Here is a 14201-nt window from a genome sequence, read left to right as displayed (position 1 = left end):
GACTGCTTTAAAAGAAGACTGGACAAATTCACGAAGGAGAGGGCTATCAATGGCTGCTAGCTGGGAACAACTGGGGCTCTTGCGCTCGGATCCTGCTTGGTTTCCCCCAGGCAGATCTGGTTGGCCACTGTGAGAACAGGATGCTGGACTAGGTGGACCACTGGTCTGATCCAGTAGGCTCCTCTTCTGAGAGTGAGTGGGGTGGGGGGCAGAGCTTGCTCCGCTGCCTCTCTCTCTCTCTCTCTCTCCTCTGAGCCTGGCTTGGTCCCTCCCTCCCCAGCTCCGGGAAGCGGAGCGAGCGAGCGGAGAGAGAGAGTCACACCCATCCCGGGCTGAGAGTTACAAGAGCCCAGCCCTAGACTGGGTGCTGCCCACTCGGTGCGCTCCTGCGGCAGGGATACCACGCGAGAGAGCCTGCTCGCCGGGGCTCAGCTACCGCCTCCAGGAATCCAGGACAGGATCGGGGTCTGGGCAGAAGCAGCCACCGGGACAAAGCCGGACATGGCCGTGCCGGGCAGCTGAAGACCACGGACCCGCAGGTACCACCCGGGCGGGCGGGCGGGCGGGCAGGCAGTGGGGGGGGGGAGGTAGTCAGCTTGGGCCGGGAAAGGGGGGGAGGTCTGGTAGCCCCATCGCACGGCCACAGCCTCACCAGCGCTGACGGGACTCTATTTAATTTCGCCCCCCCCCCCGCAATCCTCCTGCATACTTGAAAATAAACTTGGGCACATTTTTGCAGAGCACAAGTTAGTCTCCCTCAAGCGCCCCCCCCTCCTCAAAAAGTTTGTATGTTTTAAAAGCTGTGCCTTGTCGAAATGGGTTCCCCTCTCTGTTTGCTTAACCCCCCCCCCCGTCCAGCCTTGGCACCTCTGGGCAACGCCCCTGGCACACGAGGCAGGAGGGTGGCGGAGCTTCCGCAGCCCTTTTTTTTTGCAGAGAAGTTGATGGAAAAGTTTGAAAGTTTTGGTGCGCGTGGAAACCGGATCGGTTTCGGGTGCGGAGAGGTGACCAAGCGAGGGGGAGATTCCGGGATCTGCGCCGACTCGTATTTATTGGAAACCGAAGTTATGGAAATGACTCTAGAGAAGAGCCACCCACTCACTCCCTCTCACTTCGAGAAAGTCCAGGGCTTTCCGCTGGGTGTGACCCCGCCCTATCGTACTTTGAGGGGAGGGGTGCCCATTGAGAAGTGGGGGTAGCAAGACCTGGTGTAGGAGCGGGGCCGGATCCACAACTGGGAGGCTATCCGCGTGTGGATAGGCGGTGTGTGTGTGTGTGTGTGTGTGTGAGAGAGAGAAAACCATCGGCTTGTTTACACGACGTTAGTTGGGCTAGTTGGCTGGGGGGGGGGGGCTTGAGGGGCGATGCGAGGGGGTGGTGCTTTTGGAAGTAGGGTTTTGTCCAGCGGCGAGTCTGATGGAGGGGAGCTCGGATGTACCCCCTGGGTTGCTGCACGAGACGCTGGTGCGCATGCCCGTTAAGGCGTTGGCTTACTCCGGAGTGACTTCTTTTTGTGGCATCCAGTTTGCAGATCGGAAGGCGTGCAACCCTCAGGAGATCGGGCGGTTGCAATCAACGGGTGTGTATGTGTGTTAGAGATCCTCTCCCAACCTCTTCGGACTTTTTGAATTTTGAGGGAATGACGCCTTTTTTGCGTTCTTTCGGATTACGGGGGAGTAAAGTCTGCACAGTCTTTTGCAAAGCTCATCTCTGCCCCCCCCCGGTCCCAAGGGTGTGTCTGTTTCTAGGGGCTGGATGGGCTTCGAAATTCCACTTCGCTCCCGAGAGTATTTTTTCTCTTGGCTTAATTCGGAGTGGCTCCCTTTCGCATTGCTTGTCGAGAAAAGTCTGGCGATCTGTAGAATGGGGAATGTGCTGCACTTACGAATCCGCGTGCAAAAAAAAGGGGGGAACGCTTTGCGTCTTGCGCTGGATGTCACTTAGGATCCAGCCTGCAACAGGCGCGGCGACTCCTCCTGGGCTCAAACTTTTGCGCGTCGTTTAGCCGGAGAGGGAGCGGCCGTCCGTCCCCGCGGCCGCCTCGCCTGGCTCAGTCCGGGGCTGGCCCTCTAGTAGGTGGGGAAGCTCCTCCCTGCCGCTCCCCCCCCCACTTGGCCCCCCTCCAGCTGCCTCTGGAATGCGGTGGTTGGAAAGACTGACTAATGCGAAGCAGGCTTTTTAGCTGGCAGAGGGAGGGAGGGGCTCAGCCCCGCTCCAAAACTTGGGATTGGGGGGGGGGGGGCGGGTAAGTCCAGGAAGGGATCTCTCTCAAGCAGGAGAGAGGGGCAAAAGAGCCAACACGTTGCATGCAAAGTAGGGGGGGGGTCTCGTCTGTGGAGGCGCCTTGAAGGAGGGGTAGTGAAGTTCCACAGAAACTGGCTGTGTGCATGCTTTTCTGTGGGGTGAGGCTGGGGGAATCTGGGAGCTCTATGAGTCTGAGGGAAAGCACTTTGCAAGTGGCTTGTCAGCAGGAGCTGTGGAGGTGTGGAGCAGGTCTAGATTTGGGGAGGTTTTCAATAAAGAAGACTATTTTCTGTCAGTGTATGGGGCATTCTGGGGGAGCCAGGGGCCTTTGCACAGCTATTGGTAAGCTATTCCATGATGCTTTGAAGAAGTGTCTACAAGACGTGTTTTTTCTGGGGGGTAGAGTTACGAAAGTTTCTCTTCCCTCTGCAGCCAACTCTCCTCTTTAGGAACACAGATATTTTAATGGGACCATGTGGGGTGTCTGATCTAGGGGGCTGCAAATAATTCTGTGGGAGTTTATATAGCTGAGGGGAGTGCTTGTTTCATAAAACTGGTGAGTTTAATTTTTAGGGGCCCATTGGGGAGATTTATAGAAATGTGCATTTCTGAGGCTGTGCCCCCTGGGCTATGCGGTTGAGCAGCTCTGTGCCCTACCCTATAGGCATCCACAGTGGCAATAAGTTCCCCCACCTTTGTTCTGTGCACCCCACATCCTTGTCCTGTAGCAGACATTGTTCCCCTGGCAGATTGTAGGGGCCAGTACAGAGCTCCATCTTGTTATAGAGTCCACTCTTGTCGGGTTGTTCCTCCACCTCTTCTCATCCAGGATTGTTGTTTTCCTCCTGGCTGGCTCTCCAGAGCCACAGATGAGTCCACAATGACACCCAGCTTTGCTCTCAGTTCTGCTCTGTATCTCTGGGCAAGGCCGAGATTTGGTTAGGTGAAAAGGGTGTTGGCCTCTGCCCTGGCAGGTAGGGCAGGCCGGAGCATACTGGTTCTGTCGCTTCTTCCTCCACCACCACCGTGGTTGCTGGATCATGGGTTTCCTTTGGGCGTGGCACCTCTGCAGCAAGCAAACTCTGGCCTGGTGCAACACTAACCCCCCAGACACTTTCTGGAGCAGTTCCTGGCCCCATGGCAGCTCGCTCGGAGCTCCCACGACAACCACAAAAGTTTATCTGAATTTAGTTGACACTGAATATTAACTCCCACCCCACCCCCTTTTTTTGTCCTGTGTGGCAGGCATCCCAAAAGTTTCCCTAGCACAAAAGTTGCTGGGTTTCCCCCTTAAGTCTCCACTGGAATGAACAGCTGTGAAAAGGGGCTTTGATGGGTCGGGAGTGGAGACACTTTCTCTACTCACCCCACTTTTCAAAGTGTCTTTGAGGAGAGGCCAAATGTCCGAAGTGAACCAAGTTGGGGGGGGGAGGAAAAGTGACCCATACACAAAGCAAGGCCAAGGGCTGTCTTGGCCAGGCTAGCAGGCCGAACAAAGTTTTGTGTGTGTTGTCTCTTTTGAAATGGCAAGATTCATGGTTGGCGCCACAGGCACAGTCGGTCAGCTAGGGCTTTGGCCTGAGGACTTTGGGGGCTGTGGAGGGGGCGGCTCGCTTGGTTGGTAAGGGAGGGAGAGAACTTCAAGTTCCAAAACTCCCGACTCCTGACATGACACTGTGTTGGGGTGGGCAGCCAGTGGGGTCCGTCCAGATATTGCTGGCATCTAACTCCCATCACTCCTGAACATTGGTCATCCTTGTTGGGAGTCCAGCTGCATCAGGAGTGCCCCATGTTCCCCACTCTTGCCCTATTCTGAGGCCTAGTAGACCTCAGGTAGCCAACCTTGTGCCTTTATTACTAGACTGCAGGTGAGGGCTCAGCTGACTGAATGCTCCCTGATCACTGGGATTTGTTTGTTGGCACGGGCGCATATTCAGTCACATAAACCACAACCCGTGGTTGTATCGCCCTGATAGAAGTTTACCACCTCAGTGAGAAGCAGGACCTTGAAGCGCCCATTGAAAGACAGCAGATTTAAGAGATGGATAGAACAGGACAAGATGGCTTAAAAAGCAACCTGAAGACAGCCCTGGCTGAGTCCCCTGCAAACGTTTCCTTTCCCCCTCACTGGCATTTTCTTCTCTTCAGCTCTTGAAAGGGAGTCTGTGTTTTCCAGCTTCCCTGCCTTGTCCACCTTGCACCTTCCTGGCTGGTAAGGCCTGTGTTGCATTCCTTCTTCCAGTTTGTTCACGAGGTGGTTCCTGGCCTGGTCTTCAAGGCACAGTGTGTTAATTTGCCTTTCACCATGTGTCCCTTAGCTGCAAGGGTTTGTTGAGGGCACAATTAAGCAATGGGAGAGGGGGGGGAAACCCCTTTGAAGGTTAACATTAGTTTAGGGTCCGAAAAAAGGTATTTTCCACTGGAGTCTTTAAAAAATAAATAAATGGGGTGCTTGCAATTATTTCAGGTTGCTAGTGTACGTTTTGGGACCTGGTCTTCCCAATACCAAATTTAGCTGTTTGGGGACAAATCGACAACCAGAGGGAGGGTGGTTTTTGACCACCTGAAGAGAAGCTTTGCATTTTGAGGGTTGCATGCCTGCCAGCTGCTAGGTAATACAGTGATACCTCAGGTTACAAACACTTTGGGTTACAGACTCCGCTAACCTGGAATTAGTACCTCGGGTTAAGAACTTTACCTCAGGATGAGAACAGAAATCGCACAGCAGCAGCAGCAGGAGGCCCCATTAGCTAAAGTGGTACCTCAGGTTAATAACGGTTTCAGGTTAAGAACAGACCTCCAGAACGAATTAAGTTCGTAACCAGAGGTACCACTGTACTACATAATTTGGCTTTGGTCGACTCTTTTAGCTAGTGCACCACCCAAAATTAATCTCTGGCTTTCCTAATGTAAAGGCTATTATGTTGCTCTCTTTTTCTACTTCTGCCTAACCAGGAACTTGGGCATTTCGTATATGGTGTGAGGCAGATCTGGGTAATAGCCTGGCTTTGCGTTTTTTGAAACAAAGAGAATCCTAGGTGTGTAACCTGATCCCTCCAAGCACCTAGCAGAAGGCTAAATCAGTCTGCAATCTCCATCTTCAGACTGAGTTCAAATGCAGATCTCAAAGTTTAAACCTCATCTGGACAACTCAAAAGTTTGCACACTGTTTTGTAACAGTTTGGCTGGTTTTAATAGAGATGTGTTGCCCAGCTGTGGATTTTGGAGTGGGGTGCCTTTTCAGTTCTGGGAGAGAGTTGTAGGTGACTTTAAAAAACAAAGAAACCCAACCAAAAACCTCTTTTGCGGGGGGGGGGGGAGAGAATTGAGTTCCTTTGGACACCCCTGCTCTGCAAGGGCGGCGGCAGCGTTTCTGCTCACAAGGTTGGCGCACGTGAGATGTGGAGTTAATTCATATGTTCCTAAAGGAAACGTAGCTCAGAATGTGCTGCAAAGGCCTGGTCCTTCCAGGATTCCTGTCCAAGATTTTTTGCGGATGCTGCTTTGGAGAAAATCTGTTTCCTTGCCAGTTTGGTATTGTCTTTGAAAAGGGTGGAATAATCCTGAATGAGAAAGACAAATGGAAAGCAAAAGGCACCTGGGATTTCAGCTTCAGAAATGGAGGAGAACATTGCCTTGGTGGGGCTAAGATATGGGGCGTGGAAGAGAGAAAGAGAGAGAGGAAAAGTGGGAGGTTGTACGTCGCTCTTGGGAAATCCAGAAAGCACAGGCTGGTCCCTGTTAGTAATTTCAGAAGCATGGTGGAGCCTTCAGCCGAGGCGGTGAGTAACCCATTAAAAATCATCTGAATTCAATCCATTTTCATAATTGCTTTGCATAACTTCGACTCTTGCATCATTCTGGTTTTGCTGGTACTAGGTGAGCGGGCAAGGGCACTGGCGTTTCAGAAAAAGTTTCAGTTAGCAGCCCCTCTGGCTTCTGGAGATTTCATCAGCTCGCACACTTTCAAGCATACATTTCACAACTATAAGGACTAGAAACATGATTTTTTAAAAAAGAAAAAGCCAGGACTGTCAGGTGGTTGAATGCTGTTCTTAACAGTCCCCATTCTGTCCTCCATCCGCCGTGCCCCTATCGTCCTCCAACATCTCAGCATTCACACAAAGTCCTGCCTTTGAAAACGGCTCTGTACAATTTAGCCTCCCATACACCCATCCCTTCGTCCTCTTAATTAAAGTCAGTAACCTGTTTTTTGCAGTTCTGGGACACTTCGCATGTTTGTTGAGGGTGTGTAAGAGACCTGTGACCCTCATGTCCTTGCTCCTCTTTTGGTACACGAGAACGAAGGTGAAAAGGGGAGGGGAGGAAGCTTCCCTTGCCTAGTTAGAAAACCAACAGCTGCAAGACCAATTTGGCTTTTCGTTGACAGTGTGATAATTGACAAAGGGACGGACAAACTTAAGCCTAGTTCTTACTGAGGCGGTCCGCTTGTGTCTGGAGTGGCTTCTTCCAATTGCAAGTTGCAGCTGTATGGGGACAGGGGGTTGAGTCCTTTGGTTCAAGGTGATCTCTCTCTCTTCCCCAAGTCTGGAGCGATACTGCCCAGACACATGTCATCCACCTTAATGGGAATTAAACTTTGAACTATCCATGAGGGCTGTTGTGGCTTTGCTCCACACTTTTGAGAGCAGCGAAATTAAGCCAGAGTGTGTTAGGCCACAATTCCATGAAATATTAGAGGAGGAAATCCCCCAAAGTATTGGGTATGGAATTAAGTTCCCGAAGAATCTTAGCTTTCCTTTTAGAAAAAGAAAAGAAAAAGAAACTCACCAAATTCCTAGCTTAATGGTTGCGCATATCTGTGCTTGAAGATATCTGGGCTATGCCCACTGAAATATCAGAGTGGTTTTGGGGAAAAGATTTTGTGAGGTTAGGGCATCCACATTACATGCATCCATATGTATTCATGCAAAAGGAAAGAGCATGCAAAATTATGCATGTTGCAAAATCCTGCTTCTCTCAGTACAGAGTGCAGGGCGCAGACAGCCCTGGGCATAACTGGCTGGCAGAGCAAGAGCCTCCACCATGTTCTTTGAAGACTTGTGAGGTTCCAAGCTTCCTGACTGACAGCTGCCAACTCTCCTTTGTTCTATCTCCAAGCGCATCAGCGTCCCATAGAATGATCTCCTCCCGCCACCCCGGCTCTTGTGCTTTTTTATGCTATCAGTTAAAACTTCCCCTTTCCTGGTTATTGGTACCCATATCTTTTCTATTACTGCTCTAATAGCTTGTGGGGCAGGGGGCAGAAATGGAAATTTAGAACTGGGAACTGGTGTAGGTGTAGGAATAAAACCGCCCCTCCCCATTGCTGCTCTGCTCCAGTAACTTTTGGAGTCCCTGTCTCAGCCAGCTACTTTTAGGTAAATATGATACATGCACATAGAATCATAGAGTTGGAAGAGACCACAAGGGCCATCGAGTCCAACCCCCTGCCAAGCAGGAAACATGCTAGTCTTCCAAGCTTCATCCGTTTAGGCCTTGAGTAGGCTCTTTTAAAATGTGAACCCTGTGGACAAGTCTCTGGTGTGTTGTGTGTGAGCATAATATACAGAAGAAATTGACACACTGGACTCGCGCATTCAGCATCCTTCAGTTTCATTAAAACACTAGCAACCAACTTTGAAGCCCTCGTGGTTACAAAGGGGGAAAGTGCAGGGAGAGTTTTCAGAGGGTCAAGTGCTGGACCCAATTCCATGGCTTTCTGTGAGAACACAAATAAATTCTGTCAAATATATGTGCTTTTAAATTCCAGCAGATCGTAATTTTGGATTTATTCAGTATGGCGCCTAAGCAGCCTCGTGTTCGGAAGCGGATCATGCTCTTTATGCATTCTGGATTGGACCAGGGTGCTATTGGGACAAAAAAAGCAAGAGAAGCCAAAAGTGTGCCATTGTTTCCCACAGCTGTGAGTCATGCAGAGATGCAACGGGAAGCCTTGGGTGGGGTTGGGTAATTCAGCTAAATCTCTGGGTTGGAAGTGATTGTGTGAGATGTAATTATCTGGTTGCACCTGATGTGGAAATTCGTCTGCCGCTGGCAGGAGCCGATTGGATGGAGTTAAAAGTCCTGATCAGGCAGAGAAGCAGTGGGCAACCTCCTTTGTGGCTGGGTGGGTGTCACAGCCCTCTCCTGGCATACGGTGTGGGGGTTACTGATTCTGTCAGGGCTTCTTTAGCCGTGATTCCTGCATTGTAGGGGGTTAGACACGATGACCTCTGGGAGTCCCAGAATCACGATTCTGTGATTCTGCTGCTCTGTGCAACTTCACCCCTTCTGCCTTTTGGAGTGGGAGAATGTCTTCTCATCTGCCTGAATATGGGCAGCCTTTGGGGCTGTTTCCCTGACGTCTCTATCGTCGTTCTTTTCTTCTTTTCCTCCTCTGCACCCCATTTCTCCTGGGCTCCTCTGGAAGGAAGGGCGAGGTTTAAATCTAACATAAATAAATAAAAATTCATGGGCAGGGGATATCGTTTAAACAGGAAGGCAGACAGTAAAGATCCTCTTCCGTGAACGTAGGTGATTGAGGGGCAGTTAGACTTTGGCAGGGGAAAGGCAAACACCACTCTCCTCCTCCTCTTGAGAGAAAAGATCTGTGCCTGTTTGCCCTAACCGGTGACTCTGGAATGAGAGGCAGGGACCAGCCCATGCACTGTGGGAGCCTTGTGGGTGTGTTGCTCAGTCCTCCAAAGGTATCTTTCTCTTTGACATGTGGCAGGTTGGGTGGGTGGAACCTGCTGGAGTTTGACTGAACTTGGGAGGATAAAGGCAGCTAGCTGCTTGATTCCTGCTGCAAGTGCATATTGTTGAGAGCTGGACTGAAGACTCTGACTTCAGCAGAAGATAATGGCACTGTTCTCAACCTACATGGTCCTGAACAGAAGGATACTGGCAATCTGTAAGAAGAGCCTTGCTAGATGTGGCCAAAGGGCCATATATCCCAGCGACCTGTTTCAGGCAGTGGGAAGCTTTCAAAAGGGGGGGGGGGATCCAGAGGCACTCACCCACCTACTCCGCTTTGAGCCATTGTTGACTCCCAGCAACTGACATTCAGTAGCTTTGCTGGAGCTTACAATAAAATAATGCAAAGTCAAAACAACAAATTGTTTTTGAAAGCAAAATCACAATAAAACAAGGCACCGAAGTGATCTATAATAAGATAAATTGGAGGAACGAAAATGTTTTTGTGTGGACCTTTCGGGGAAGGGACTTCTCCCTCCAAGATGGAGTGCCACAATCTAAAAGCCCCCATCTTTCTTTACCCATCTCTCCTGATCGTAGCAACTAGGTTGGTTTAGGCAGGAACAGTTAAGCACTGCAAAGTAGTGCTTCCTCTTATCTGTCCTGAATCTTAAGCCCGTCAGTTTTGTTGGATGACCTGAAGTTTAGTTTTGCATGTGGGAAACACCCCCCCCCCACACACACACAATACTTTCTCTGCACTGTGCAAAAAGAAGAAAACTATGGAACTCACTTCCACAGGAGGCAGTGATGACCACCGGTCTAGATGGCTTTAAAAGAAGATTAGACAAATTCATGGAGGAGGAAAGAGTTATTGATGGCTACTAGCCACGATGGCTATGCCATGCAGCCAGAGGTGATAATGCAGGAGGGGAGGGGGCTCTTGTGCTTAGGTCCTGCTTGGAGTTTCTCCCCCAGGCATCTGGTTGGCCACTGTGAAAACAGGAGGCTGGTCTAGATGGGCCATGGGCCTGATCAGGGCGGGGATCTTCTTAGGTTCATAAAGGGATGTCCCTGCCTTACAATTAAATTTCAACACAAGACAAAAGGAGTTATTTGCTGCTTCCTTTGCCCAAGTGAGCTTAGAATCGGCTTAGGGAGGGTCTGGAATAGGACACAAGGAATCTGGAGGCCAGTTTGACCCAATTTCGCAAAGACTGGAACACACAGCACCGTGTTTGCTTCATGTGAAGGTGATGCAAGGAGGAGACACAACCACAAGAATTCTAGGATTGGAGTGTCACAGGGTTGGGGCAGAGGCAGAATGCCAGATCCCAGCCTGCTGCAGCCCCCAGGGGCAACAGGAGTGGCAAAAGCTGCTCACTTCTCTTGCTCTGGCCTCCCCACTCTCTCTTGTTTTTTAAATATCATTATCAGCCTGATCTCCCTTGCTTCTTTGGGGCTTGCCCCAACACAGTAGGTGTGAAGAGCTGGGTGGCGAGGAAGGTGCCAGTGGTTGGGCTTGTTCCCCCAGTACCTGAAAACAAGACAAAGGGGAACCAGCAAAAGGGCCTGTTCATGCCCTGGAGATCGCTCAGCAGCTTCAATAGGGGACAAGCCAGGGCAAGTCGGTGGAACCAAGGAGCCTGGGATGTGTCTGGCCAGGTTATTGTACAGTCAGCTATCGCAGAGGAGCATGTGCGCACGGAAGGGCTGGGTATGTGTTCTTGGTCTCCACGATACCAATGGGATGTGTGGGTGTGTGAATTGATTGTGGGGCGTGTGTCTGTGTACTCTAGGCCTGCCAAGGTGGAACCCATGAGTGCAGCAGAGGATTCCAGGGGACACCTCTTTAAGGCGCACACTCAAATCTCAAACAAGTTGTTGGCCCGGGTCTTCATACCTTGCTGTTCTTGCGCCCCCCCCCCCCCGGTCATTCCACTTTGCTGCTTCCCACACAATCCACATGTAGGCAGGGTTTTGTTTCTCATTTCTTAAAGCCTGGCTAAAAAGGTCTTGCAGGGCTGTTTTTTCCCCACATTGCATCCAAAACCTACTGAACCTGTTCGACTGCAGCGATTGAAGGAGGTGAGCCTGCACCAGAAGAAGTGAAAGCCGTTCTCAGACCCCTTTCAGTTTCCCTGAAAAATAATCCCCTGCCCACATAAGTCTTACAGTTGTAAGGTAGTTTAGGTTTTCAGGACTTCTTGTTGTTTAGTCATTCAGTTGTGTCCGACTCTTCGTGACCCCATGGACCAGGGCACGCCAGGCATTCCTATCTTCCACTGCCTCCTGCAGTTTGGTCAAACTCATGCTGGTAGCTTTGAGAACACTATCCAACCATCTCGTCCTCTGTCGTCCCCTTCTCCTTGTGCCCTCCATCTTTCCCAACATCAGGGTCTTTTCCAGGGAGTCTTCTCTTCTCATGAGGTGGACAAAGTATTGGAGCCTCAGCTTTAGGATCTGTCCTTCCAGTGAGCACTCAGGGCTGATTTCCTTAAGAATGGAGAGGTTTGATCTTCTTGCAGTCCATGGGACTCTCAAGAGTCTCCTCTAGCACCATAATTCAAAAGCATCAATTCTTCGGCGATCACTAGCCGTTTGCTAGTGACATGCATTTTGTATTTGGGAAGCTGCTACACTCAAGTGCAAAAATGGCAGCACAAGCAACAGCCCCAAGAGGATGGCAGGAAACATGGGCTTCTGAACACACTGTGCCTCCACCTCCCTGCTTTGAACAACATTTCTGCTTTCCTTTCCCGTCCATGCCCGTGTCCCAGCTTTGTGCAACTAGGACGGTCAGTGAGCCTTTCCTTTGTGCTACAAATGCTTTCTCTCTCCCATGCATGCACACCCACTTCCTTTTGTCTTCTTTCTGAGTGCCCCCAAGCCAATGTATCTGGCAAGTTCTTTGCCTTCCTAATTGAATTTTCAATGCCGCTCATATGACTTTATGGTTTGGTGTTGCTCTGGATCACCAGTGGAACAAAGGCAGGATTTTCTTCCTCTTCCACACAATCCAACCCTTTCAATCCCTGCGTTGATTGGAGCAGAAGGGGCATGAAATTGAAAGGGGAAGAGAACAGGATCCTGCTTGTCCTGGGGAAGGTGGCCCCCCAGTACAAGAGACTGTCCTTGCTTCAGAAGCAGCCCCCCCCCGGCATTCTTGGAGCACTCCTAATACACCAGTGCAGATGCATGGAAAGCTTAAGTCTATGTGAGCTTTGTTTACAGTGCTGGAGAACAGAGAAACTCTGATCTTGTGCAGTTTTCTGGAATCTAGAGAATCTAATCAGAACAGCCCTTGCATGAGACCAAAGATTCATCTAGTCTTGATGGTGTGTGTCCTTTCCTCCCTCCCTTCCTTCCTTCCTTCCTTCCTTCCTTCCAGAATGACTGACCCCAGCAAAACTATCCACTGAGCTTCATAGGTGAGTGAAATCTGAAAATAGATGAGGGATGGGGAGTCCATGGTCCTTCACATGGTGTTGGGATTCTCAGTTTACCAACATGGCCTGTGGGCAGGGACAACGGGAGTTCCAGATTAGCAACAACTTGAGAGCCAGAGGTTCTCCATCCCTGCTCAGGTAGAAGCAGGTGATGTACCTAAGATGTACCTCAGTATATGTGCATTGACTGAATTGTACCTAATTTCGCTGGCAGAACTGGCCAGGTGTGCAAGTTCTCTCCCTCTCACCACTGTGTACAAAACTCTGCCTGTGGAGTTCAGACTTTACATCAGCCTAACAAAGACCAACGTCCTGGATCAGGTTGTCACCAACACTCCACACATCAAGCGTTGATGACCACATGTTTTGGGTGGTAGATGGTTTTGCCTCCCTGGGCTCCATCGTAACCAGCAATCTCTCCATTGATGCTGAGCTGGATAAGCATATTGGCAAGGCAGCTATGGCAATGGCTTTCCTCTCTGAAAGGGTATGGAAGAATGTGATGCTAATGACCAACACAAAGATGAAAAACCAGCTCTGCATTACAAAGATGTCTGCAATTGCAACATGAAGGCTGGCGACGATAACTCAGCTTGTGTGGGAATCCCTTGCAGACAAACCACAGAGCCTGGAGACAGTCATTCGGGTCATACATCCACAGCAGTGACCAGAGGAGGAATGACTGCTGGGAGAGCCACATGGTCCACCTGCATGAGCAGAACTGGATGCCTTCATCTGCCCCAGCTGCAAAACATGTCTCTACAGTGACAGCAGGTGCTGTAACTCTCCAGTGGTTGACTTCACCCCCGAAGGCACACTCCTCCATTGTCTCTCGAGACAGACAGATGCCAATCAGCCTCTGATTACAGTGTTTGACCTTTTGGTCCTAGGTCAGAAGAGTCCGTCCTTGCTGACTGATTCTTCCCCCCTCCCACTCATCTGTTTTATATGTCAAATAGCCATCACAACATATGCATAAAACTCGTAAAACAGGTGTTATGCAACTTATTAAATCTCAGCAGCGAATAATAGTGAGACAAGAAGATTGCAGAGGAAACATACCAGGGCATAGTCACACCCTCTTAATGTTTGATATGTGAAAATTGGGACATGCCTATGTAAGCCTCCTGTTCTCAGTCCCGTGACCAGCACCTGACTCTTTCTCATCCTCCATTTGTTACTCAGGGCTGCTGGGCTTTCTCTGCCTCTTGTGTTCTTCTTGCAGTAGTTTAAAAGCAAAAGGGGCTTTATTGTCATGTTCCAGTATACACTGGAAATACATGATTGCCCTATAATATTGTTAATGGCAGCTGGTTTTATTAGGCAGTTCGCTAGTGAATCATGCATGCTTTCACCAGTGAGAGCTAAGGGTTAGGAAATGGTCTCTTGGCAGCTAGGAATCTCCCTGTGCTTTGGAATATGACACCGATCAGAGCTTGGAGATGGCCACATCCCTCCTGCTAAGAGTTTGTGTGGGTGTGTATCTGGAGTCAGCAGCTGGGAAGACTGGTTGGAGGGAAAGACAGGACGTAAATCTTCAGTGAAAGCCAAGCAATGTGTTATCAGCAGTTCAAAAGGAGCAGGGATGGGGAGAAGACTGTAGCCTTCCAGAAGTTGTTGGGCTACAACTCCCATCATCCCTGACCACTGGCCATGCTGGCTTCTGGAACCAATGGGATTTGGAGTCCAACAACATATGGAGGGTCACAGGTTCCTCACCACTGTGCTGGAGGCAAGGTATATGGACCCATCCTTCCCTCCCTCAGGGGTGGAATATGTGTGGAGCCAGGGGGCTGGGGGGGCTGATGT

At 50.2% G+C, this 14201-nt stretch overlaps 1 protein-coding gene across 5 annotated transcripts in view; it reads left to right on the top strand.

Annotated features, from left to right (window-relative positions):
* The first annotated feature begins 381 nt into the window (after positions 1 to 381).
* AHNAK (AHNAK nucleoprotein) overlaps positions 382 to 14201 on the top strand; it is a 54703-nt gene continuing 40883 nt past the window's right edge. For all 5 annotated transcript variants that reach the window (XM_079956247.1, XM_079956245.1, XM_079956246.1 and 2 more), the window contains exon 1: positions 382 to 539. The gene's annotated coding sequence lies outside the window, so the exon portion shown is untranslated. The remainder of the gene's footprint in view (positions 540 to 14201) is intronic.

This window comes from Podarcis cretensis, assembly GCF_951804945.1.
Source record: "Podarcis cretensis genome assembly, chromosome: 16".
Classification (NCBI taxonomy): Eukaryota; Metazoa; Chordata; class Lepidosauria; order Squamata; family Lacertidae; genus Podarcis; species Podarcis cretensis.
This window is presented reverse-complemented; position numbering and strand designations above follow the sequence as displayed.